Here is a 26,245-nt window from a genome sequence, read left to right as displayed (position 1 = left end):
ACACCACTTTTGTAAATAAACACCATTTGTTATAAATAAACACCACTACTAGAATCATCTTGACAGCACCCAACAACAAAAACTAGTGTCTCATAGGGTTGCTTTTATATTATTCTGTTATAATACATTACACTGTATAATTTTGTGCCCAATATACACACCTAAATTTTAAAATGCAATATTGTGGATTATTTATCACCAAAACAATACTTTTACTTTCAGACGGTTGTTTCACATTCTTCAAACGAGTGGTTATAACCTTTGTAACATAAAAAGTCTTTTGTGTCTATAGCTCTGTTTTATCTCTCTAAAATTAGTATAATGATTCAATGCATATAGTTCGGTAGTTTTGATAAAACTATCCCCTCAATATTTTATTTTAAAAAATGAATGTGAATGTGCATGTAATAAATGTTTTAGATACCCCAAAATAGTGTATTAATAGAATAAAACAAAAATGATACACCATAAAAATTCATTCCTTGTATTGCTTTAATAAAGTGTTCATGTTTTCTTCATTTTATTAATATCTTCCCCAACCCTTCCCAAAAGGCACTCAGTAATGAGATTCTGTTAAAGGTGGTAACAAAATTATTTCTGCTAAAGAAGAATAGCACTCAAAATTTTTGTACATACATTCTAGTTTCAAAAATTACTACTTAACTAGTCCAAAGGACTAATGGACTGCAACTACCACAGCCTCCACCAGACTGAGTCCAGCACAACTAGGTGGGGCCAGCTACCACCACCAACTGCCCTGATAAAGATCACAATAGGTGGTCCCACACAGAAAAATGTAGAACAAAATTCTAACTCACACATACATGCACACAAAAGACCAGGCTTACTGGCCTGACAGAGACTGGAGAAACCCCCAGAATATGACCCCCAGACATCCTTACAGCTCAGTAATGAATTCACTCCTGAGGCTCGCCCTTCAGCCACAGATTAGACAGGCCCATAAAACAAAACGAGACTAAAGGGACACACCAGGGGCAAGAATGAGAAGGCAGGAGGAGACAGAAAAGCTGGTAACAGGGAACTCAAGGTCGAGAAGGGGAGTGTTGATATGTTGGGGTTAGTAAACAATGTCACAAAACAATATGTGTATTAATTTTTAATAAGAAACTTGTTTGCTCTGTAAACCTTCATCTGAAGTACAATAAAAAAAATTAAAAGGAAAAAAAAATTACTACTCGAATAAAATTGTGGTGCTTATAAATATTACTATTACCAAATTTTGAATGTCAATGCATGGAGCATACTAAACATTGGTGGATTTGTATATGTGTGTGTATCTGTGTGTGTGTGTGACTTACTTCGTTTAGGGTCAACCTTTTGCATCATAAAAAACAGTTGCCATCAATTAGAGTCTGATTCATGCTGACCTCATATGACTGAGTTGATCTGTGCTAAAAAACTACACAGGGTTTTTCAGTGCTGGTTTTTCAGAAGTAGATCACCAGGCATTTCTTCTGAGGTGCCTCACGGTGGGCTCAAATCTCCAATCTTTAAGTTAGCTTGTTAATTGTTTGCACTACCTAGGGATTCCTTTTGCATCATAGTTCTTGGTAAGTCAACCTTCACCTCAAGGACCTTCTTTCTTCTTTTTTGGTAGAAGCAGAGTAAATCAACACACAGACTGCCTTGGCTTTGGTGTATGTTTTGGCTAGTTCAATGAAATTCCCTTTGTAAATAAAAACCACAAATATGAATAGACTATGGCTTTGTAATACCTAATAAATTATAAGCCTGAATTGAGGAGAAATACAATCAGAGATGTTTAGATCAGTTTGGAGACTTGGTGATAATTATTTTCTATAGGAATTAAATTTTGTACTAAAGAACTGCCAAGAGGAAATTCTAGGAGTGATTGATCTCATTTCTTCAAGGGGTGGAATATCTTACCACTACCTTCAAAGTTGGCAGGGTGAATTAAGTGTGGTTATTTCTCTCAGAAAAAAAAAAATAATAATAAAAAGGTATGATTACCTGTATAAGGATCTGTGAAATGCTCCAGAAATAGATCAAAGCACATTTTCTGCTGCCAACAAAAGTGTGGTATTAATTAGCTATCTAGGCTAGGTTTTCTTAATTGATAACTGACATGCTTATATTATTATTTTTATATGTAGTGCACAGAAGGTTTTGAAATAAGAATTCTTTACCCTGCACATACAGAATGGTGAATATAGCTATTAAACCCTCATGATCTGCACCAAACCTGGTTATTAACATCAACAGTCATGTTCAGATGATTCCATTTTTGAGAGCAGAGGAACGACAGTCTGGAAGAGTGTGGAGGGATTGGAAGGAGTGGGGAAAGGAACAGATACCTGGACTCCAAAGTGGATGTCCAATAAAACCTCAATGAAAATGCTAGAATAGAATATCGAAATTGAAAAGTTATTAAAAAGTTCTGATTGCTATTGCTGTTGTTAGGTGCCATCCAGTCAGTTCTGACTCATAGTGACCACACATACAACAGAATGAAACATTGTCTGGTCCTACACCATCCTCAAAATCATTGTTATGTCTGAGCCCATTGTGGCAGGCGCTGTGTCAATTTATCTCATTTAAGGTCTTCCTATTTTAGCCTACCCTCTCCTTTACCAAGCATGATGTCCTTCTCCAGGGGCTTGGCATTCTCCTTTCCAAGGAGCACTCTACCTGTATTTCATCCAAGACAGACCTGTTCTTTCCTCTGGAATACCACAGTATACTCAATATTCTTTATCAACACCATAATTCAAAGGCATAAATTCTTCTTCAGTCTGCCTTATTCATTATCCAGCTTTCACATGCATATGAGGTGATTGAAAATACCATGTCTTGGGTCAGGCTCACCTTAGTCCTCAAAGCGACATCTTTGCTTTTCAACACTTTAAAGAAGTCTTTTCCATCAGACTTGCCCAATGCAATGGGTCTTTTGATTTCTTGATTGCTGCTTCCATGGCCGTTGATTGTGGATCCAAATAAAAGGAAATCTTTGACAATATCAGTCTTTTCTCCATTTATCATGATGTTACTTATCAGTCCAGTTGTGAGGATTTTTGTTTTCTTTATTTTGAGATGTAATCCATACTGAAGGCTGCAGTCTTTGATCTTCATCAGTTAGTGCTTCAAGTCCTCTTCACTTTCATCAGGCAAGTTTGTGTTATCTGCATATCACAGATTGTTAAGGAATCTCCCACCAATCCTGATGCCACGCTCTTTTTCATATAATTCAGCTTCTTAGATTATTTGCTCAGCATACACATTGAACAAGTATGGTGAAAAGTTACTATCCTGATGCACACCTTGATTTTAAACTATGCAGTATTTCCTTGCTCTGTTTGAACACCTGCCTCTTGGTCTATGTACAGGTGCTACATGAGCACAATTAAGAGTTCTGGAATTCCCATTCTTTGCAATGTTATCCATGATTTGTTATGATCCACACAGTCAAATGCCTCTGTATAGTCAATAAAACATAGGTAAACATCTTTCTGGTATTCTCTGTTTCCAGGCAAGATCCATCTGATATAAGCAATGATATCCCTCGTTCCATATCCTCTTCTGAATCTGACTTGAATTTCTTGTGGTTCCTAGTCAGTATACTGCTGCAACTGCTTTTGAATAATGTTCAGCAAAATTTTACTTGTGTGTGATGTTAATGATATTGTTCAATAATCCACATTCTTTTGGATCACATTTTTTTGGAATGAGCACAAATCTGGATCTCTTCCAGCCAGTTGGCCAGGTAGGTGTCTTCCAAATTTCTTGGCATAGATGTGTGAGCATGTCCAGCGATGCATTCATTTGTCGAAACATCTCAGTTGGTATTTCATCAGTTTCTGGAGCCTTCAGCATGGCTTAGACTTCTTTCTTCTTTCAGTACTATTTGTTCTTGATCATATACTACCTCCTGCAATGGTTGAACATCGACCAATTCTTTTTGTTATAATGACTTTGTGAATTCCTTCCATCTGCTATTGCTCTGTCATTCTGTACTTTGCCCATAGAATCCTTCAATAATGAAGCTCGAGCCTTGAATTTTTTCTTCAGTTCTTTCAGCTTGAAAAATGCTCAGCTTGTTCTTCCCTTTCAGTTTTCAAACTTCAGGTCTTTGCACATTTCATTATATTTACTTTGTCTTCTAAGCTGCCATTTGAAATCTTCTGTTCAGCAATTTTACTTCATCATTTCTTCCATTAGCTTTAGCTACTCTACATTCAAAAGCAAGTTTCAGAGTCTCTTCTGACATCCATTTTAGTTTTTTCTTACTTTCCTGTCTTTTTAATGACCTTTTGCTTTCTTCATGTATGATGTCTTTGGTGTCTTCCCACAACTTGTGTGGTCTTCTGTCATTAGTGTTCAGTGTGTCAAATCTATTCTGGAAATGGTCTCCAAATTCAGGTGGGTTATTATCAAGATCATATTTTGGCTATTGTAGACTTGTTTTAATTTTCTTCAGCTTCAACTTGAACTTGTATGTGAGCGATTGATGGTCTGTTCTGCAGTCAGCCTCTGGCCTTGTTCTGACTGATGATATTGAGCTTTTCCATCATCTCTTTTCACAAACCTAGTCAATTTGATCCCTGTGTTTTCTATCTGGTGCAGTCCACATGTACAGTCACCCTTTATGTTGTTGAAAAAAGGTATTTGCGATGAAGAGTCGTTGGTCTTACAAAATTCTGTTGCAATCTCTAACATCTTTTCTATCACCAAGGCCATGTTTTCCAGCTACAGATGCTTTGTTTCCAACTTTCACATTCCAGTCACCGGTAATTATCAATGCGTCTTGATTGCATGTTTGCTCAATTTCAGACTGCAGAAGTTGGTAAAAAAAAAAAAAAAAAAAAAAATCTTCCATTTCTTCAACTTTGGCATTAGTGTTTGGTGTGTAAATTTGAATAATGGCCCTGTTAACTGGTCTTGTAGGCATATGGATAGTATCTTATCACTGACAGTGTTGTACTTCAATAGATCTTGAAATGTTCTTTTTGCAACACAATTCCTGTTCAATTTGTCATTCCCAGCATAGCCAACCATATGATTGCCTGATTCAAAACGGCCAAAACCAGTCCATTTCAGCTCACTAATGCCTAGGAGATCTATGTTTATGTGTTCCATTTCATTTTTGATGACTTCCAATTTTCCTGGATTCACACTTCATACATTCCGTGTTCCTATTATTAATGGATGTTTATAGTTCTTTCCTCTCATTTTGAGTTGTGCTACATCAGCAAATGAAGATCCTGAAAGCTTGACTCCATCCATTTCATTAAGGTTAACTCTACATTGAGGATACAGCTCTTCCCCAATCATATTTTGAATGCTTTTCAACATGAGGGGCTCATCTTCTGGCACTATATCAGACAATATTCTGCTGCTATTCATAAGGTTTTCACTGGTTGATTTTTTTTCAAAAGTAGACTGCCAGGTCCTTCCTCTTAGTCTGTCTTAGTCTGGAAGCTGAGCTGATACTAGTCCACCATGGGTGACTTTGCTGGTATTTGAATATTAGTGGCACAGCTTCCAGCATCACATCAACACACTAGCCCCCACAGTACAACAAACTCACAGACTGCGTGGTTCATAACAAATCATGAATAACATTGCAAGAAGCAGGACTTCCAAAACACTTAACTGTGCACATAAAGAACCTGTACATAGATCAAGAGGCAGTTGTTTGAACAGAACAAGGGGATACTTTGTGGTTTAAAGTCAAGAAAGGTATGCGTTAGGGTTGTATGTCTTTTCACCATATTTATTCAATCTGTAAGATGAGCAAATAATCTGAGAGGCTGGACTATATGAAGAAGAACAGGGCAAAGGACCGGAGGAAGACTCATTAACAACCTGTGTGTGTTATGCAGATGACACAACCTTGCTTCCTGAAAGTGAAGGGGGTTTGAAGCGCTTAGTGATGAAAATCAAAGACCACAACTTTCAGGGTGGATTACACCTCAACATAAAGAAAAGAAAATTCTCATGCCTGGACTAATAAGGAACTTTATGATAAACGTAGAAAAGACTGAAGTTGCCAAGGATTTCATTTTATTTGGATCCAGAATCAACACCCATGGAAGCAGCAGTCAAGAAATCGAACAACATTGCTATTGGGTAAATCTGCTGCAAAAGGCCTCTTTAAAGTTTTGAAAAGCAAAGATATCACTTTTCACTTTTAGGACTAAGATGTGGCTGACCTAAGCCACGGTGTAAATAGCCTCATATGCATGTGAAAGCTGGACAATGAATAAGAAAGACAGAAGAAGAATTGATGTCTTTGAGTTGTGGTGTTGGGGAAGAATACTTAATACACCTTGGACTGCCAAAAGAACAAACAAATCTGTTTTGGAAGAAGTACAGCCAGAATGTTCCTTCGAGGCGAGCACGGAGAGACTTCATCTCACATTTTTTTTGACGTGTTATCAGTAGGACCCAGTCCCTGAAAATTAGAAGGACATCATGCATGGTAAATTGGATAGTCAGCGAAAAAGAGGAAGACCCTCAACGAGATGAAATTGACACAGTAACTGCAACAATGGGATGAAGTATAACAATGATCACGAGGATGGCCCAGGAACAAGCAGAGTTTCATTCTGTTGTACATAGGGTCTCTATGAATGGGAACTGAGGGTAACACCTAACAATGGCAGCAATGATGTCAGTAAAACAGTCGTATTTTATGATTTGATCATGTTACAACTACTAAACATACTACTTTAAAAGCTTTCATTGAGGAAAAAAATATATACACTTTGACTAGTTTCCAATTTAAATGTGAAGATGTATGTGAAAGGATTTGAGAATTGTAAAAACCTACACAAATGTAAAATATTGTTAATATGTTCACATAGAACGCTTTTAGTAAAAAAAACTTTATTCACTAAATCCTCCAATAATTCTGTCATAACACAGGGTTAATATCAATGTTTTTTTCTCTTACATAGTGGTACTTATATTTTGACCTTAGTAAGTGTTTTTGAGGAAAATTACAAAAACGTATATGAACAGAAAGAAAAGTGGTAAATGCCTATATTGGTGTTCATTATAAAATGTTTTATATCTATATTGGTATTTATTATAAAATGATTTATAAGATGCATTTATATAAGCACTAACATGAAAAAGTTCCCAGCATAGACTGCTAAATTAAATATGTGTATGTGTTTGTTACGTGTCTGTCAGTTTGTCGTACTGTGGGGGCTTACGTGTCACTGTGATGCTGGAAGCTATGCCACCAGTATTCAGATACCAGCAGGATCACCCAAGGAGGACAGGCTTCAGCTGAGCTTTCAGACTAAGACAGACTAGGAAAAAGAACCGGAAGTCTACTTCTGAAAAGCATTAGCCAGTGAAAACCTTATGAATAGTAGCAGAACATTGTCTGATATAGTGCTGGAAGATAAGCCTCCCAGGTTGGAAGGCACCCAAAAGATGACTGGGGAAGAGCTGCTCAAAATAGAGTTGATCTTAATGACACAGATGGAGTAAAGCTTTTGGGACCTTCATTTGCTGATGTGGCATGACTCAAAATGAGAAGAAACAGCTGCAAACATCCATTAATAATCAGAACCTGCAATGTACGAAATATGAATCTAGGAAAACTGGAAATCGTCAAAAATGAAACGGAATGCATAAACATCGATATCCTAGGCATTACTGAGCTGAAATGGACTGGTATTGGCCATTTTGAATGGGACAATCATATAGTCTACTATGCTGGGAATGACAACTCGAAGAGGAATGGTGTTGCATTCATTGTCAAAAAGAACGTTTCAAGATCTATCCTGAAGTACAATGCTGCCAGTGATAGGATAATATCCATATGCCTACAAGGAAGACCAGTTAATATGACTTTTATTCAAATTTACACACCAACCACTAGAGCCAAAGATGAAGAAATAGAATATTTTTATCAGCTGCTACAGTCTGAAATTGATTGAACATGCAATCGAGATGCATTGATAATTACTGGCGATTGGAATGTGAAAGTGGGAAACAAAGAAGAAGGATCAGTAGTTGGAAAATATGGCCTTGATGATAGAAACAATGCTGTAGATCAAATGACAGAATTTTGCAAGACCAATGACTTCTTCATTGCAAATACCTTTTTTTACCAACACAAACGGCTACTATGCACATGGACCGCGCCAGATGGAACACACAGAAATCAAATTGACTACATCTGTGGAAGGAGACAATGGAAAAGCTCCATGTCATCAGTCAGAACAAGGCCAGGGGCCAACTGTGGAATAGACCGTCAATTGCTCATATGCAAGTTCAAGCTGAAACTGAAGAAAATTAGAGCAAGTCCAAAAGAGCCAAAATATGACCTTGAGTATATCCCACCTGAATTTAGAGACCATCTCAAGAATAGACTTAACCCATTGAACACTAGTGACTGAAGACCAGACCAGTTGTGGAATGACATCAAGAACATCATCCATGAAGAAAGCAAGAGGTCACTGAAAAGACAGGAAAGAAAGAAAAGACCAAGATCGATGTCAGAGGAGACTCTGAAACTTGCTCTTGAGCAACGAGCAGCTAAAGCAAAAGGAAGAATTGATGAAGTAAAAGAACTGAACAGAACATTTCAAAGGGCCTCTTGAGAAGACAAAGTAAAGTATTATAATGACATGTGCAAAGAGCTGGAGATGGAAAATCAAAAAGGAAGAACATGCTCGGCGTTTCTCAAGCTGAAAGAACTGAAGAAAAAATTCAAGCCTCGAGTTGCAATAGTGAAGGATTCCATGGGGAAAATATTAAACGACGCAGAAAGCATCAAAAGAAGATGGAAGGAATACACAGAGTCATTATACCAAAAAGAATTAGTCGATATTCAACCATTTCAAGAGGTGGCTTATGATCAGGAACCGACGGTGCTGAAGGAAGAAGTCCAAGCTGCTGTGAAGGCACTGGCGAAAAACAAGGCTCCAGGAATTGATGGAATATCAATTGAGGTGTTTCAACAAACAGATGCAGCACTGGAGGTGCTCACTCGTCTATGCCAAAAAATATGGAAGACAGCTTCCTGGCCAACTGACTGAAAGAGATCCATATTTATGCCTATTCCCAAGAAAGGTGATCCAACTGAATGTGGAAATTATAGAACAATATCATTAATATCACACGCAAGCAAAATTTTGCTGAAGATCATTCAAAAATGGCTGCAGCAGTATATCGACAGGGAACTGCCAGAAATTCAGGCTGGTTTCAGAAGAGGACGTGGAACCAGGGATATCATTGCTTATGTCAGATGGATCTTGTCTGAAAGCAGAGAATACCAGAAGGATGTTTACCTGTGTTTTATTGATTATGCAAAGGCATTCGACTGTGTGGATCGTTAACAAACTATGGATAACACTGCGAAGAATGGGAATTCCAGAACACTTAATTGTGCTCATGAGGAACCTTTACATAGATCAAGAGGCAGTTGTTTGGACAGAACAAGGGGATACTGATTGGCTTAAAGTCAGTAAAGGTGTGCATCAGGGTTGTATTCTTTCACCATACCTATTTAATCTGTATGCTGAACAAATAATACAAGAAGCTGGACTATATGAAGAACAGGGCATCGGGATTGGAGGAAGACTCGTTAACAACCTGCATTATGCAAATGACACAACCTTGGTTGCTGAAAGTGAAGAGGACTTGAAGCACTTACTAATGAAGATCAAAGACCACAGCCTTCAGTATGGATTGCACTGCAACACAAAGAAAACAAAAATCTTCACAACTGGAACAATGAGCAACATCATGATAAACGGAGAAAAGATTGAAGTTGTCAAGGATTTCATTTTACTTGGATCCACAATCAACAGCCATGGAAGCAGCAGTCAAGAAATCAAAAGATGCATTGCATTGGGGAAATCTGCTGCAAAGGACCTCTTCAAAGTGTTGAAGAGCAAAGATGTCACCCTGAAGACTAAGGTGCGCCTGACCCAAGCCATGGTATTTTCAATCGCATCATATGCATGTGAAAGCTGAACAATGAATAAGGAAGACGGAAGAAGAGTTGACGCCTTTGAATTGTGGTGTTGGCGAAGAATATTGAATATACCACGGACTGCCAAAAGAACGAACAAATCCGTCTTGGAAGAAGTGTGGTCTGAGTGCTCCTTAGAGGCAAGTATGGTGAGACTGCGTCTTACATACTTTGGACATGTTATCAAGAGGGATCAGTCCGTGGAGAAGGACATCATGCTTGGCAGAGTACAGGGTCAGTGGAAAAGAGGAAGACCCTCAACAAGATGGGTTGACACAGTGGCTGCAACAAGGAGCTCAACCATAACAATGATTGTAAGGATGGCACAGGACCGGGCAGTGTTTCGTTCTGTTGTGCATAGGGTCGCTATGAGTCGGAACCGACTCGACGGCAGCTAACGACAGCAAAGTGTTTGTTTTTGTGTGGTAGATATGCATCTATTTATACATTCATATATATATATTTAAGAATGTGTAAAATATGGTACCACTATTTGTATAATAAATGTAAAGAGGAGAGAAATATTGATACACATATTCACAAATATATATCTATGCATCGACGGCACTGGGTTTGGGTTATGTATATAAAAATATATATTACATACATTTAAAAATTAATTTTCATTCTCTTTGGGGACGAAAGATGGGAGATTAAGGGGATTTACCTTTATTTTACTTTTTTAGTAGCAATGGAGCTTTTAATTATATGAGTGCTGCATATTTGAAAAATAATATAGTTTAAAAATGAAATATAATATTTTTATGTTATAAAAAAATTTAAATACAGGTGAGAGGAAGGTCCCAAATTTTTAAAAAGTAGTTTAAAATAAAAAATATTTGTGCATTTATAGAAAAAATTGAAATACAGGTGAGAGGAAGACTGCAAATTTTTTCGCAGTTCCATACCTTGGTGATAAGTACTGCCAATCTGTTCATGTGTATTGCCAGCGTTTTTACTATAAAAATAGTAAATAGCATAAATAGTTTTAAAGAAAATAAATTCTAATCTTATAACATCTCCCAAAAGCTCACTGTTTGAGAAAAGTCTCTGTTGGCACATGTCCGTTGTGCCTACATGTGTAGGTGTGCATTTAACAAAAGTAAGAAATAGTTATTATTATCCATCCATGCAAATAAAGGTCAAGAGACTGCATGAATTACTCCACTTCAAAACAAGTAGTTCTAAAATTACATTTTCAATTAATAATTCAATACATGTGCCTACTAACAAGTATTTACTATAAAATTTATTGAGAAAGAAGGATGTAATTAAGAAAACATCCGATGAGATTCTGGAGACATGGACTCCAATTTGCTTAGTAACCAGCCACAAAATCCTGCAACATTTACTTAGACTTTCTAAATGGCTGTAACCTTATTTATTTGTTCACTCACGAAATCTTTATTAAATAATTACCTTTGGCAGGCAGTCATCAGGGAAGTTATGCTTGGACTAGATGACTTCCAAGATACTCTTTAAGTCTAACATTGCAATAGGGCTAGATAGAGTTTGATAGCACTAGTCTGTAGTCAGGAGCCTGGGTGGCACAAGTAATTTGTCTAAAGATTATCAGTTTAATAAACCCACCTAGTAGCCTGGTAAACTGCTTCCATAAGATTACATACAGCCAAGAGAACCCTATGGAGCAGTTCTACTCTGTAACACATGGGGTTGCCATGAGTCGGTGCTGACTCCACAGCAGCTAACAACAGTCAGTAGTCACATCAGGTGATAATAATAACGTTAGACTCTCACATTATTCTTCCCCACCTCCAAATCCCTTAGAAATGCCACTTATAGGAAGCTCTCACAATCTATTACAGGTGCTATCAACACTGCTGATAAAAAAAAATTACTTGTCTTTTTCTAAAGGCCATCTTTGAAGCCATCTTAATGTGTGTTAATGGATTGTCACATTGCCCCACCATAGTAATATTTTTCCCTTTATTGTGGCCTTAATTTGCTTTAAATATTCTTACAGTAAATCAATTAATTCAAATTTACAGAGTGTGGCATATTTTTAAAAAATAGTAACTGGGAGCAATTCTGTAAAACCTTACTAATGATAATGTGCTGTCACAGATTTGGAGAGAAGTATGTCCTCTGTGCCAGGGTCTGTACAGGAAGACAGTGTCTAAGTAAAGACTATGCACAGTTCAAGGTGGTGAGCAGTTGATTACACGCTGTGCTTGGCTTAAGTGAACCAAAGCAAGGACAGTGATACCAAAATAAATGTCAATAAATTAACAAATACTAATTAAGTTTTTTGATTTATTTGCCTAAGATGTTTTTATCTATTAAATTTTATATTAAATGATACTTTAAGAAACTTAGTATAAAAGTAAATTCACTTGTAATTACCCCGCAAACCAATACTCAGCAAATTATGATTGCTTTTCTTTTGCATCATACAAATGAATCAAACTAAAAATCAAAGCGGTGTGCAATGTGGCAAAAAAAATTGTACGAATTATGTCATCTAAGCCTTTCTTTTGTGGAGAGTAATGCATTTTACCAAGGAACTCTCACACTTCTCTGTTTATAGGTCATAAAATATTTGATGACTATGAAGAAAACTTATGATAGCGAAGTCCTAGAATCGGAAGATATGAAAAAGTTTGAGAAGACATGTATTTTTGAAGCATTCAAAGTGGATCATACTGGAAGCATCTTTAATGGACTTTTATAGGAATAACATTGTATTTTAATAAGAAATAGTTTAAAAACATATATTCATTACTATTTTCCCTCTGTGAAACAAACTAATAAATTTTTAAAAATTAGAAACACTGAATTCAATTTTTATTCTTTTTCCGCCAGTCATTTTGCCTCTTTCTTTCTTCCTTTACAAGTTAGATTTATTTTTCTCTCCAGATCCTCTGTACTATGTCCAAGGACATATTTCATGTCTTTCTACTTCCCTTTAAGGATGGCCTTCATATTTTTGTAACTGAATCTATTGTTTCTTTTTCAAAATCTTGCTCATTTGCATCCGGCACTTTAAGGTAATACTTGTTCAGATGTTGTAGATCTAAATCCTTGCTTTAGTGACCTTTTTCTTAGGAAGTTGCTGCTGTAATTATCCTGGTTGATTTAAGTAAGCACTCAATAGGAGTGGGGTTCTATTTATTTGTTTGTTTATAATTTATTCTCTTCCTCCTTTCTGCTTTCATATATTTTTTGCATGCATTTCTCTGAAATGACATATGACATTTTATCTTCTATTAGAATTATTTTGGTTTCAGTTTATTACAAATCTTTGGTCTAGATTTGCTGTTTTTCCTTTATGTACTTTAGCAACTATGCTTTTTCCATAAGCTACATACCTCAGGAGTTAATGCCTGAGTCTTGCATATCCTCACGTTTGCTAAAGGAAATCGACTAATGTCTTGTTATGCTCTAAATCCTCAGTAAATGAATAATGACACGTCATAAATATACTCTTGTCACTCATATACATTCAGTTTACATATATGTTGTTGTTGTTGTTGATAGTTGTTGCTGCATCAGCTCTGACTCATAGCAAACTTACATACGACAGAACAAAAATTTGCCTGGTCCTTCTCCATCTTCATGATAGTTGGTATATTTGACGCCATTTTTTTATACCATTGTGTTAATTCATCTCATTGAAGGCCTCTCTTGCCTTCTTCGACCCTCCACTTTACCAACCATAACGTCCTTTTCTAGCTATTGGTCTTTCTGGATGATGTGAACAAAGTAAGCAAGCCAAAGTCTCGCCATCCTTGCTTCTGAAGAGCATTCTGGTTTATTTTTTCTAAGACCAATTTTTTTCATTCTTCTGGCAGTCCATAGTATATTCAATATTCTTTGCCAACACCATGGTTTGAATGTCTCAATTCTTCTGTTTTCCTGTGTCTTTGTCCAGTTTTTTAATGTATATGAGGTGATCGAAAAGACCATGGCTTGGGTCAGGCACACATTAGTCATCAAAGACATCTTTGCTTTTTATACATATCCAAAGAAATTTCCAATTTGCTGTCATAGAAGCCTTTCTTTTTAATGGCATGACACCTATATAATACCTAGAACACCGAGGCTGTGGGATCCTTGACATAGATTATTTATGTTCACATTGCTGCTGCTCTCCCTTAAGCTATGTACTGAAATATTTCTTCAGATATTCCGAACATCATTTTATGTTCTCCATTTCCATAGAAAAAATATCACAAATAATATCATATTTCATAAGTTTATAGTCTCTGATCCAGTAATGGAGGTTATTACTTTTCTCAATGCCAAAGACAACATCTAATTTTTTCTATTGTTGGCAGACAGAGTTTGTATCCAAAATATATATAATCAGAAAAATAAAAAAATTTAAGTATATTTTAAGTTGTATGTAAATTCTAATAATATCATAATTGGTGTATTTTTATCCTAAGAGTACCTAGTTGTTCAAAATTGGTCATTAATCTGACTTCAAATGCTTTCAATGATTTCTTCCTGATTAATATTAATTATATAACACCTTGTAACCTAGTCACATTCAAAAAGGAGTTGAATTACTTTAATATATACACTATAAAATTAAAACTTATTAATTGGAGAAATTTTATAAGACAGCAGAGATTGTATTTTGAGGGCTTTTAAAAGGAAGCCGGATGAAGTAGAAGAGCAAAGAAAGAAGACGAAAGTATATAACCAACTGGAAAAGAGTGTAATATATTAAAAATAAGAATAAATTCAAGCATCTTTATCTAATAGCAGAAAAAGTTAACAGAAAATGGTGTACTTGTACACTGGTGTTGAACGAGTAAATAAATGAATGCAGATGGTGGAGCTAGGATTCTCCTATTGGAGTGGGAATTTACACATAAGTAAAAATGGAGGCTAGAATGATCCATGTGGTAACAAGTAGAGTTGGAGACATTTAACTTAAAATAGATATAAGTGGTTACATATACGAATACCTACAACTGTTTGCCTTAGAGTCTATTCTGACTCATAGCAACCCTATAGAACAAAGTAGAACTGCCTCAAAGGGTTCCCAAGGAGCAGCTAGTGGATTCAAACTGCTGATCTTCTGGCTAGCAACCAAGCTTTTAACCATTGTGCCAGTATGTGTATATACACAGCTTAGTATACACACATATATTTCTTTCCTTTGTCAGTTGAAAGGGCTTAGAAGCAACGACATCTTAGTAGCAACAATCACACCTAGTTCCCAGATCTTGGTTTCTAATACTTTTCTTCAATAAAAAGAACCTGGGTTCCTGAAAAAAATGGCTGACTATAGAACTGAATATAAACCTGGCATTCCCTATAGTTCCAGAAAGTAAGAGAGTGTTAAAAAAACAAACAAACTAAACTAAGAACAACAACAAGAAAACCTAATCCTGGAAGGATGTCAAAGGTACATAGGAGTCAACTGAAAGACCTCTCGGGGCCAAAGCTTGAAAAGTTTGAGTAAGAAAATAAATAAAGTAATAATAAATTATAACACAAAGCATAAAATAAATATCCATGAGTCCATATTGATATAAATAAATAATTGAATAAATAGCTAAATTAGGAAGAGGAAATAAATCGCATATGCAAGTGAATTTCAAGAAATTTATGTAGATGCTCTGACTCCAAGGAAGTGGAGTATAACTCTCCAATCCTTAAATATGGGCAGCACATTGTGACTTACTTCCAGAATATAGAACAAAAGGGGGAAAAAAAGAGTAATCTTAGAGGGGGTGTGATTGTTAAGGTTGTGTGTTAACTTGGCTGGGCCATGATTCTCAGTGGTTTGACAGTTATGATGCATTTTGGCAGTTGTATGACGATGTGATCACTTCCATGATGAGATTTGATATAATGTGATCACCTCAATGAGGCCGTCTGCTGTGAGTAGCCAATCAGTTGAAAGGGAGTTTTCTTGGGAGTGTGGCCTGCGTCAAATATAACTGGCCTTTGTGGCAAGGCTCTTTGGCTTTTGCTCACTCTGGATCCTGCAGCTGGCTCCTGTTTGTCAGAACTCCTGTTCTTGGGACTTGAGCTAGCAGCTTAGCTGCCATCTTGCCTGCCAATCTTGGGATTTGTCAGTCTCCACAGCCTGTGAGCAAGAGCGCTGCTGTCTGACCTGTTGATCTTGGGTTTACCAGCCCCTGTGGCTATGTGAATCAAGAGAAGCCTCCAGCCTGACCCACAGATTTGGGACAGTCCAACCTCTACAAACTTGTGAGCCATTTCTTTTGTTTAAATCTCTGTATATAGATATTTATACACTTTACTGATCTTGCTTCTCTAGAGAGCCCAGCCTAATACAGGGAGAAACCTGACAAACGTTACCTCAGCCAGGTGACCAAAGTCAACAGCAACAGTGATAAGCAATGTTCATAATATACCCTTGATACGATGTGACAAAAATGGCATTTAACTTTGTAGTGTTCCTTCCAACAACTTATGTCCCCAGTCTAACCGTGAGAAAACATTGGACAAATTCCAATAGAGGGGCATCCTACAGAATATTTGACCAGTATGCCTCAAGAGGAAACCCTGGTGATGTAGTGGTTAAGAGGTACAGCTGTTAACCAAAAGGTTGGCAGTTCGAATCTACCAGGCACTCCATGGAAACCCTACGGGGCAGTCCTACTCTGTTCTATAGGGTTGCTATGAGTCAGGATCCACTTGACAGCAATGGGTTTCTTTATGCCTCAAGAGTGTCAATATCAAAACAAGACCAATTTAAGAAACACATTCATGGTGAAGATGATCCTAAGGAGATAACTTAAGTAAATGTATTGTGGTATCCCAGAGGGATCCTGGAACAGAAAAGAGGACATTAGGTAAAAATTCAGGAAATCTGAATAAAATATGGAGTTTAGTAATAATAATATACCAATATTGGTCCATTAATAATAACAAATGTTCCAAACTAAAGTCAAGATGTTAATAATAGGGGAAATTAGGTGCTGGGTATTTGGATACTTTCTGTACTAGCTTCATAATTTTTCTCCAAAGCTAAAACTATTCTAAAAATAAAGTTAATTTTAAGAGCTAACAGAAAACTTGGATTGAGGAAACACATATTACTTATTATTAATAATATTTAATGATTGCAAAGCTATTTTACTATCTATTGAGTGTATACTAAATGCTTAACAGCATATATGACGTACCATACAGATGCTTTCATTTAGCTTTTGCTTTAGTCCAACAGATCCATATTAATACTTCCATTTTTCAGGTGGTGAAACTGAAGTAGAATTTGTATGCCTTCTCCTGATGCTATTTCCCTTACATCATGGTATTTATGATAATCCTCATAACAGTTTAAAAACCAAGTCTACACTAAACACAACAATTCCAATACAACCCAACACAGTCACACAGAGACATGACAAATATTCCCACATGCACTCCACCACACCCACCAATATTTTTGTTTGCTTGAGGTACTAACATATGACACACCACTCTGACTAACCATTCCTAAAACTTGTTATAGTAATAATGGTATGAAGATAATACCACTATGGTACCTTCATTAATATTATCACTTTGAAACTTTTCAATATTTCTGTATAGGAGGGAACATATTTACCATTTTTTCAGAAAAGTGATAGAAGTTTTTAAATGTCTCACAAGTACCTGACATGTCCATGACTCAGAGCCAGTTATTTTGACTCAAGAGCAATATTTCTACAACAACTCTTGGTTCCATACCTTGATAAAATCTACCAGCAATATGCTTAGGTCACATCATATATAAGCACTACCATATAAAATTTCAGAGAAACACATTTCCAAGAGTAAGTGAATATATAAATATACACTCTTCTCTATAAGTAAACTCAAATTGAGTTAAAACACATATACGTATTCATTATATATTCAACATACATACTTTTCCCCAAATATACATGAAGTTATACAGGTTAACATAAATTGCACACAGACATATCTTCAAAATATTATGTTCCAAAGACAGAAGCAAGCAGAGAGACAAGGGGACTTCATACCACCAAGAAACAGGAACCAGGAGAATAGCTCATCCTGTGGACTCAGGGTCCCTGCACTAAGAAACTCCTCAACCAGGGATGCTTGATGACAAGTACCTTCCCCCAGAGCCAACAAAAAGAGAAAGCCTTCCCTGGGAGCTGTTGACCTGAATTCAGACTTCTAATCTCCTAAACAGTGAGAGAATAAATTTCTCTTTGTTAAAGCCATCCATTTGTGATATTTCTGTTAAAGCAGCACTAGATGACTGAGACAAAATTTGGTGCCAGGATGGGGGTTCTGCTGTAACCAGAACCAAACCCAAACCCAGTGCCGTCAAGTTGATTTCAACTCATAGTGACCCTGTAGGAGAGAGTAGAACTTCCCCATGGAGTTTCCAAGGAGTGTCTGGCAGATTTGAACTGCCAACCCTTTGGTTAGCAGCTGTGGCACTTAACCATTATGCCACCAGGGTTTCCTGGTGCTCTAACAGATACCTAAAATCTGGAAGCATTTCTGAAACTGTGAATGGATAAAGGCTGGAAGAGTTTTAAAGTGCCTGTTAGTAAAAACCTAGATTGCCTTGAAGAGACTGTTAGTGAAATTATAGATGTCTAAGACAATTCTGGTGAGGACCCAGAAGGAAATGAGGAGCACTATTATACTGGAGACAGTGCAGACAGTGAGAAGTAGCAGCAGAGAAAAAACAGCTGCAGAACCAGGAGCCCCACTCGACACAGCATTGGAACCGAACCACGGAGCAAGAGAGCTTAGTGTCTTCCGGCCAAAGTTTACAGGCAGAGTGGGGTGCCTCCAGGCAATTATCTGCAGTGCTACAGAGCTTTGGAACACTTGCTCCAGCAAGGCAGACTTGGGCTATAAGGCCCAAGGGGTCGAGAGGCCAAGGAACCAGGAAGCAGAAGCTGAAGAGACAAGGAACACAGGAAGCAGAGCTGCCTGAGTCTCAAAGGATATGTCTACAACCTCTGCAATCACAAAGTGTGGAGTCGCCACTCAGATGCACTAGGAGATGGGTCTGCCCAAATTTGAAGGAGCAGAGTTACTGTTTCCAGTGGACCTGGAAGATGTTGAAGCCCAGGGCTGAGGAGCCTCCACTCGGAATCTGGAGAGTGTGGCCAACACCCAGAGTCTGGAGGAGTAGGCCATTGCCTAAATGGTCTTAGAGAACAGAAGATTATTTTCAAGCCTTGACAACTAACGTAATGTGTTTTGTTGACTTGCTCAGTGCCTGTTATCCTTTCTTTCCCTCCACTTTCTCCCATTTGTAATGGAAATGTGTAGCTTGTGCCTGTTCCAACATTCTACTTCAGAAGGAGAAAACTTGTATTCTAGATTTTACAGATGAAGGAGAGTTTTTGGATTTTGAACTTGGAGTTGGTTTAAGGCTTTTGCTCTGATACGATGGTGTGAATGTGTTTTACATGTAGCAAAGATATGAATTGTGTTCCCCAAAAATGTGTGTCAACATAACTAGGTCATGATTCTCAGCATTGTGTGACTGTCCACAATTTTGTCATCTGATGTGATTTTGCTATGGGTTGTAAATCTTACTTCTATGATGTTAATGAGGCAGGAGAAACAAGAGCCAGGAGAATACTGCGTCCAGGGTTCCTGCACCAAGAAGCTCCTCAACAGGAGAAGATTGATGACAAGTACCTTCCCCCAGAGCCCATACAGAAAGAAAGCCTTCCCCTGGAGTTAGCACCCTGAATTTGGGCTTCTAGCCTCCTACACTGTGAGCGAATAAATTTCTCTTTGATAAAGTAAAAAAAAAATTATGTCCCTCTGTTTTGTAAATGAAGAAACAGCTATTTGGCTATGGCCACACATCCATTCAAAATTTTTGCCCTGTGTTCTCAGTATATGGCAGAAACAAAGCATAAATAGTTTTTAAACAGCATGTATGGAATATGTTATTAGTCAGAAAGGCAAACAATACCTTAGCAGTTCTTTAAAGTCTGTTGCTGTTTTGTGTGCTATGGAGCTGATTCTCACTCATTAAAAAAAAAAAAAAAAAAATTTTTTTTTTTTTTTTTTACAGAGTAGAACTGTCCCACAGGGTTTCTTAGGCTAAAACCTTTACAAGAGCAGAATGCCAGGTCTTTTCTTCTGTGGAACTGCTGGTGGGTTCCAACCACTGACCTTTTGGTTAGCAGTCAAGCACTTTACCATTGTGCCACCAGGAGTCCATCTTTAAAGTGTGTTGTTGTTGTTAGGCGCTGTTGATTTGGTTCTGACTCACAACAACCCTGTAGGACAGAGCAGAACTGCCCCATAGGGTTTCCAAGGAGCAGCTGGTGGATTTGAACGGCTGACTTTTTCTTTAGCAGCCAAGCTCTTAATCACTATGTCACCAGGGCAAAGTATTTAGACTACTACAATTGGAAACTCTGCTGGCGTAGTAGTTAAGTGCTACGGCTGCTAACCAAAGGGTCGGCAGTTCGAATCCGCCAGGTGCTACTTGGAAACTCTATGGGGTACTTCTACTCTGTCCTATAGGGTTGCTATGAGTCAGAATCGACTCGATAGCACAGGTTTTGGTTTTTTGTTGGAATCAATTTTCCATTAGAATGACTATAAAACTCAAAAGGCAAGTTCCATTGGTCAAAATTTTAGGTTGAACTGAGTCTACCAAAACTGATTTATTTTCTTTTGTTTAGTATCCAGACCAAAAAAAAGAAAAGAAACTTGATGACAGGTCTATCAATTTGTAAATAAAAAAAATAGACACCAAAAATTGCCATACTGCAGCTTTTTAAAAGCAAAATTAACAATAGCACAAATATATTTATATTCAATACTAACTACTCATGCATTGTTATCAATTTTAATATTATTTTGCTAAAAGCAGTACAACTATATCTTCAAATTGCATTATGTGGTTATTGAGAAATTAAAATATCAAATTACAAATTACATTCATTTCTTTTTCTTTTTCTGAGAAATTGAATCTATTCATGAGTGCCTTGGCATTAATGTCTTGATAACATTACTGGCTACAATATCCCAAATTGTCTTTGAGATTTTTCTCTTATTTACACTGTTATCTTCTTTAAAATTTTCAGAGGAAAAAAAAATTCAACAAGGTAAAAATAGCAGAAACCAGACAGCCTCTGTTTTCTGAAGACTGCTGAGAGCTTGAAAGGCCAGTATCCTTCTCATTGATTGTTTGAACAAAAGCAGGACAGATTCTCAGAGTCCAATTTTCCTTTTCCCCAAGTCTTTCAATCTGTGTCAGTGCTTTGAAAACCTTCAGGCTCACAGCAATTGTTCACTAAGAGTGGGGTGTAGGAGGCCTTCTCTAAGAAGGAAATATTGGCTATAAAATTCATTTTGCCCTTGCTCCATTTTTCTGCTTAAAAATCAATATAAAGGCTATAGTAAGCTTATTAGCAAGAAATACAAAAAGCCTATGATAAGAAACCAAAAGTCAAGAAATGTGGCTTGGAAAAAAAGGAGAGATTCAAATTTTTGCACCTTGTTTTTGTTTTTTTTTTTTTTGCTCCACATCTCCTACGCTGCATCTTTCTCATCTCAAGTGATTATAACGTTTGAATATTATTCAAGACGATGTGTTGGTTGGTTTCTTGAGGCACTCAAAAGAATTACTGCATAAAAATAGTTTGAAGCAGAATAGAACAAACTGAACAAAATAATAGTTTATTTTCCATGTTCCCTAGGTAAAAAAAAAGAAATTAGCATCAACATGTAGTCAACATGAACAACAGTTGAACCTTAAATGCAAGACTGAAGCATTTGAATGTTTTAATGTGGAGCTCAAGGCTTAACTTTATAATCAGCGTCTGTTCTTACTTTGACTCTGACAACACAAATTTCAGAACCCTACCATTTCTCAGTTGTGTCTTATCATTTTATTGGTGGAAAATTAGGAGCCATCTGAGAAGCATAAACATTTTTAATCTGCAATTTCCTTCTATGCAAAAATGAAGATGTTATTTTATGATAACCATGAAAGGATAATGAAAGTGAGATATTAATGGTTAGATCTACTTTGAAGGGGGAGGTAAGTAGTCCTCTCAGGGTTAAGAGTGCTGGCAGGGGAAGAGCTCAAAGGGTAGCAGGAAAGCTGAATAAGAGTTGGTGGTTGAGAAAGCAACGAAGCAGACTCTGGTCTTTGAAAAAGCCTCAGTTCTGGTGTTGACTGTTATCATGGAAAAAAATGGAAGAAAGGGTAAAACTCAAGGAGGAAGGTCCCAGAGGCAACTACTTCTACAGCTCTGTATTCTACCTATATGGAAAAGAAATGGAAAGAAGCAGAAATACAGGGCTTAGACTGAATGCCAGGGTACACAGCCTATCTAAAAAAAACTCCAGAAATAATAACTCTTTCCTGAAAGGAAACATAGCTTTATGTTAAGGTGCTCAGTTATAGGCAGAGTACACTACGGAAATTCCTAGCCTTCCTCCTCCCTACCCCATGCACACTCTCTGTCAAAGTGGCTGTTAGAAACTAAGTACAAATACCGCAGGAGCTTCTTGAATCCTATTCTGGGTGAAACTTGGACTATTTATGTTTCAAAACTGAATCAAGCTCCTTATTGTCTATCCTGTGGGTTTAGTGCATTGCCTCAAAATGTCAGATGAGTAACTACATATGGCATGTCAGTGGCACCAAAAATGCCCTCTTAGATGAAAAAGGGCCAGCACAGAGAGAGCCTAGAATGATTCAATGCACTGAACTCTCTCAGTCTCTCAGTTCTCTCTCACAAAACTATTTCTGGGTCTTCTGTCTCTGTGCCTGATTTAAATACAAATTGGAATTTTTTCTGTTAAACAAATCCAAATTCAGCTCTTGTTCTAGTACAAGTATCTGACAATCCCAGGTCAATCCTGGGTGATAGTGGGTTACCACCCAATATCGCTGTGGCTGCATCAGGGTAGGAGCACTAGTGACATCCATGGCAGTAGTGAATATTTATTGATGCTGTGTTCTGTATTACAAATTGTACTTGACACTTTATATGCATTGTCATTCTCATAACAATCTTAAAAAATAAGCATCCTCTTTTTTTTTAATTAGGCAGGTGAACAATACGTATTTTTGTTTTCCGTTTACTTTATACACTTTGAAGAGCAAATGGCCCTCGCATCTCTCCTTGCCCCATTACTTAACTATTAATTATAGGTAAAACCAACAGTTTATTAAAATATTTTTTACCAGTCTCACTAAACTTCCCTTTTTCCATGAATTATGCCCATCTTAAATTTCCCCATACATATTGTTGTTGTTGTTGTTAGGTGCCGTCGAGTCGGTTCCGACTCATAGCGACCCTATGCACAACAGAACAAAACACCGCCCCGTCGCGCGCCATCCTTACAATCATTGTTATGCTTGAGCTCATTGTTGCAGCCACTGCATCAATACACCTCGTTGAGGGTCTTCCTCTTTTCCGCTGACCCTGTACTCTGCCAAGGATGATGTCCTTCTCCACGGACTGATCCCTCCTGACAACATGTCCAAAGTATGTAAGATGCAGTCTCGCCATCCTTACCTCTAAGGAGCATTCTGGCCGCACTTCTTCCAAGACAGACTTGTTCCTTATTTTGATAGTCCATGCTATATTCAATATTCTTCACCAACACCACAATTCAAAGGCATCAACTCTTCTTCGGTCTTCCTTATTCATTGTTCAGCTTTCACATGCATATGATGTGATTGAAAATACCATGGCTTGGGTCAGGCGCAACTTAGTCTTCAGAGTGACATCTTTGCTCTTCAACACTTTGAAGAGGTCCTTTGCAGCAGATTTGCCCAATGCAATGCATCTTTTGATTTCTTGACTGCTGCTTCCATGGTTGTTGATTGTGGATCCAAGTAAAATGAAATCCTTGACAACTTCAATCTTTTCTCCGTTTATCATGATGTTGCTCATTGGTCCAGTTGTGAGGATTTATGTTTTCTTTACGTTGAGGTGTAATCCATACTGAAGGCAGTGGTCTTTGATCTTCTTTAGTAAGTGCTTCAAGTCCTCTTCACTTTCAGCAACGAAGGTTGTGTCATCTGCATAATGCAGGTTGTTAATGAGTCCTCTTCCAATCCTGATGCCCCATTCTTCTTCATATAGTCCAGATTCTCGTATTATTTGTTCAGCATACAGATTAAATAGGTATGGTGAAAGAATACAACCCTGATGCACACCTTTACTGACTTTAAACCAATCACTATCTCCTTCTTCTGTCCGAACAACTGCCTCTTGATCTATGTAAAGGTTCCTCATGAGCACAATTAAGTGTTCTGGAATTCCCATTCTTCGCAGTGTTATCCATAGTTTGTTATGATCCACACAGTCAAATGCCTTTGCATAATCAATAAAACACAGGTAAACATCCTTCTGGTATTCTCTGCTTTCAGCCAGGATCCATCTGACATCAGCAATGATATCCCTGGTTCCACATCCTCTTCTAATGCCGCCCTGAATTTCTGACAGTCCCTGTCGATATACTGCTGCAGCCATTTTTGAATGATCTTCAGCAAAATTTTGCTTGTGTGTGATATTATTAATATTGTTGTATAATTTCCACATTTGGTTGGATCACCTTTCTTGGGAATAGGCATAAATATGGATCTCTTCCAGTCAGTTGGCCAGGAAGCTGTCTTCCATATTTTTTGGCATAGACAAGTGAGCACCTTTAGCACTGCATCTGTTTGTTGAAATATCTCAATTGATAGATATTCCATCAATTCCTGAAGCCTTGTTTTTCACCAATGCCCTCAGAGCAGCTTGGACTTCTTCCTTCAGTACCATCGGTTCCTGATCATATGCCACCTCTTGAAATGGTTGAATATCGACTAATTCTTTTTGGTATAATGACTCTATGTATTCCTTCCATCTTCTTTTGATGCTTCCTGCATCGTTTAATATTTTCCCTATGGAATCCTTCGCTATTGCAACTCGAGGCTTGGATTTTTTTCTTCAGTTCTTTCAGCTTGAGAAACACCGAGTGTGTTCTTCCTTTTTGCTTTTCCATCTCCAGCTTTTTGCACATGCTTTGTCTTCTCAAGAGGCCCTTTGAAATGTTCTGTTCAGTTCTTTTACTTCATCAATTCTTCCTTTTGCTTTAGCTGCTCGTTGCTCAAGAGCAAGTTTCAGAGTCTCCTCTGACATCGATCTTGGTCTTTTCTTTCTTTCCTGTCTTTTCAATGACCTCTTGCTTTCTTCATGGATGATGTCCTTGATGTCATTCCACAACTGGTCTGGTCTTCAGTCACTAGTGTTCAATGGGTTAAATCTATTCTTGAGATGGTCTCTAAATTCAGGTGGGATATACTCAAGGTCATATTTTGGCTCTCATGGACTCGCTCTGATTTTCTTCAGTTTCAGCTTGAACTTGCATATGAGCAATTGATGGTCTATTCCACAGTCAGCCCCTAGCCTTGTTCTGACTGATGATATTCAGCTTTTCCATCATCTCTTTCCACAGATGTAGTCAATTTGATTTCTGTGTGTTCCATCTGGCGAGGTCCATGTGTACAGTAGCCGTTTATGTTGGTGAAAGAAGGTATTTGCAATGAACAAGTCATTGGTCTTGCAAAATTCTATCATTTGATCTCCAGCATTGTTTCTATCACCAAGGCCTTATTTTCCAACTAACGATCCTTCTTCTTTGTTTCCCACTTTCACATTCCAATCGCCAGTAATTATCAATGCATCTCGATTGCGTGTTCAACCAATTTCAGATTGTAGCAGCTGATAAAAATATTCTATTTCTTCATCTTTGGCGCTAGTGTTTGGTGTGTAAATTTGAATAATAGTCGTATTAACTGGTCTTCCTTGTAGGGGTATGGATATTTTCCTATCACTGACAGCATTGTACTTCAGGATAGATCTTGAAACGTTCTTTTTGACGATGAATGCAACACCATTCCTCTTTGAGTTGTCATTCCCAGCATAGTAGACTATATGATTGTCCCATTCAAAATGGCCAATACCAGTCCATTTCAGCTCACTAATGCCTAGGATATCGATGTTTATGTTTTCCATTTCATTTTTGACAATTTCCAAGTTTCCTAGATTCATACTTCATACATTCCAGGTTCTGATTATTAATGGATGTTTGCAGCTGTTTCTTCTCATTTTGAGTCATGCCACATCAGCAAATGAAGGTCCCAAAAGCTTTACTCCATCCACGTCATTAAGATCAACTCTACTTTGAGGAGGCAGCTCTTCCCCAGTCATCTTTTGAGTGGCTTCCAACCTGGGGGGCTCATCTTCCAGCACTATATCAATGTTCCACTGCAATTCATAAGGTTTTTACTGGCTAATGCTTTCAGAA

This window comes from Loxodonta africana, chromosome 6 (genome assembly GCF_030014295.1).
Source record: "Loxodonta africana isolate mLoxAfr1 chromosome 6, mLoxAfr1.hap2, whole genome shotgun sequence".
In the NCBI taxonomy this organism is placed as follows: Eukaryota; Metazoa; Chordata; class Mammalia; order Proboscidea; family Elephantidae; genus Loxodonta; species Loxodonta africana.
The sequence above is the reverse complement of the archived record's forward strand: the minus strand, read 5'-3'. Positions refer to the sequence as shown.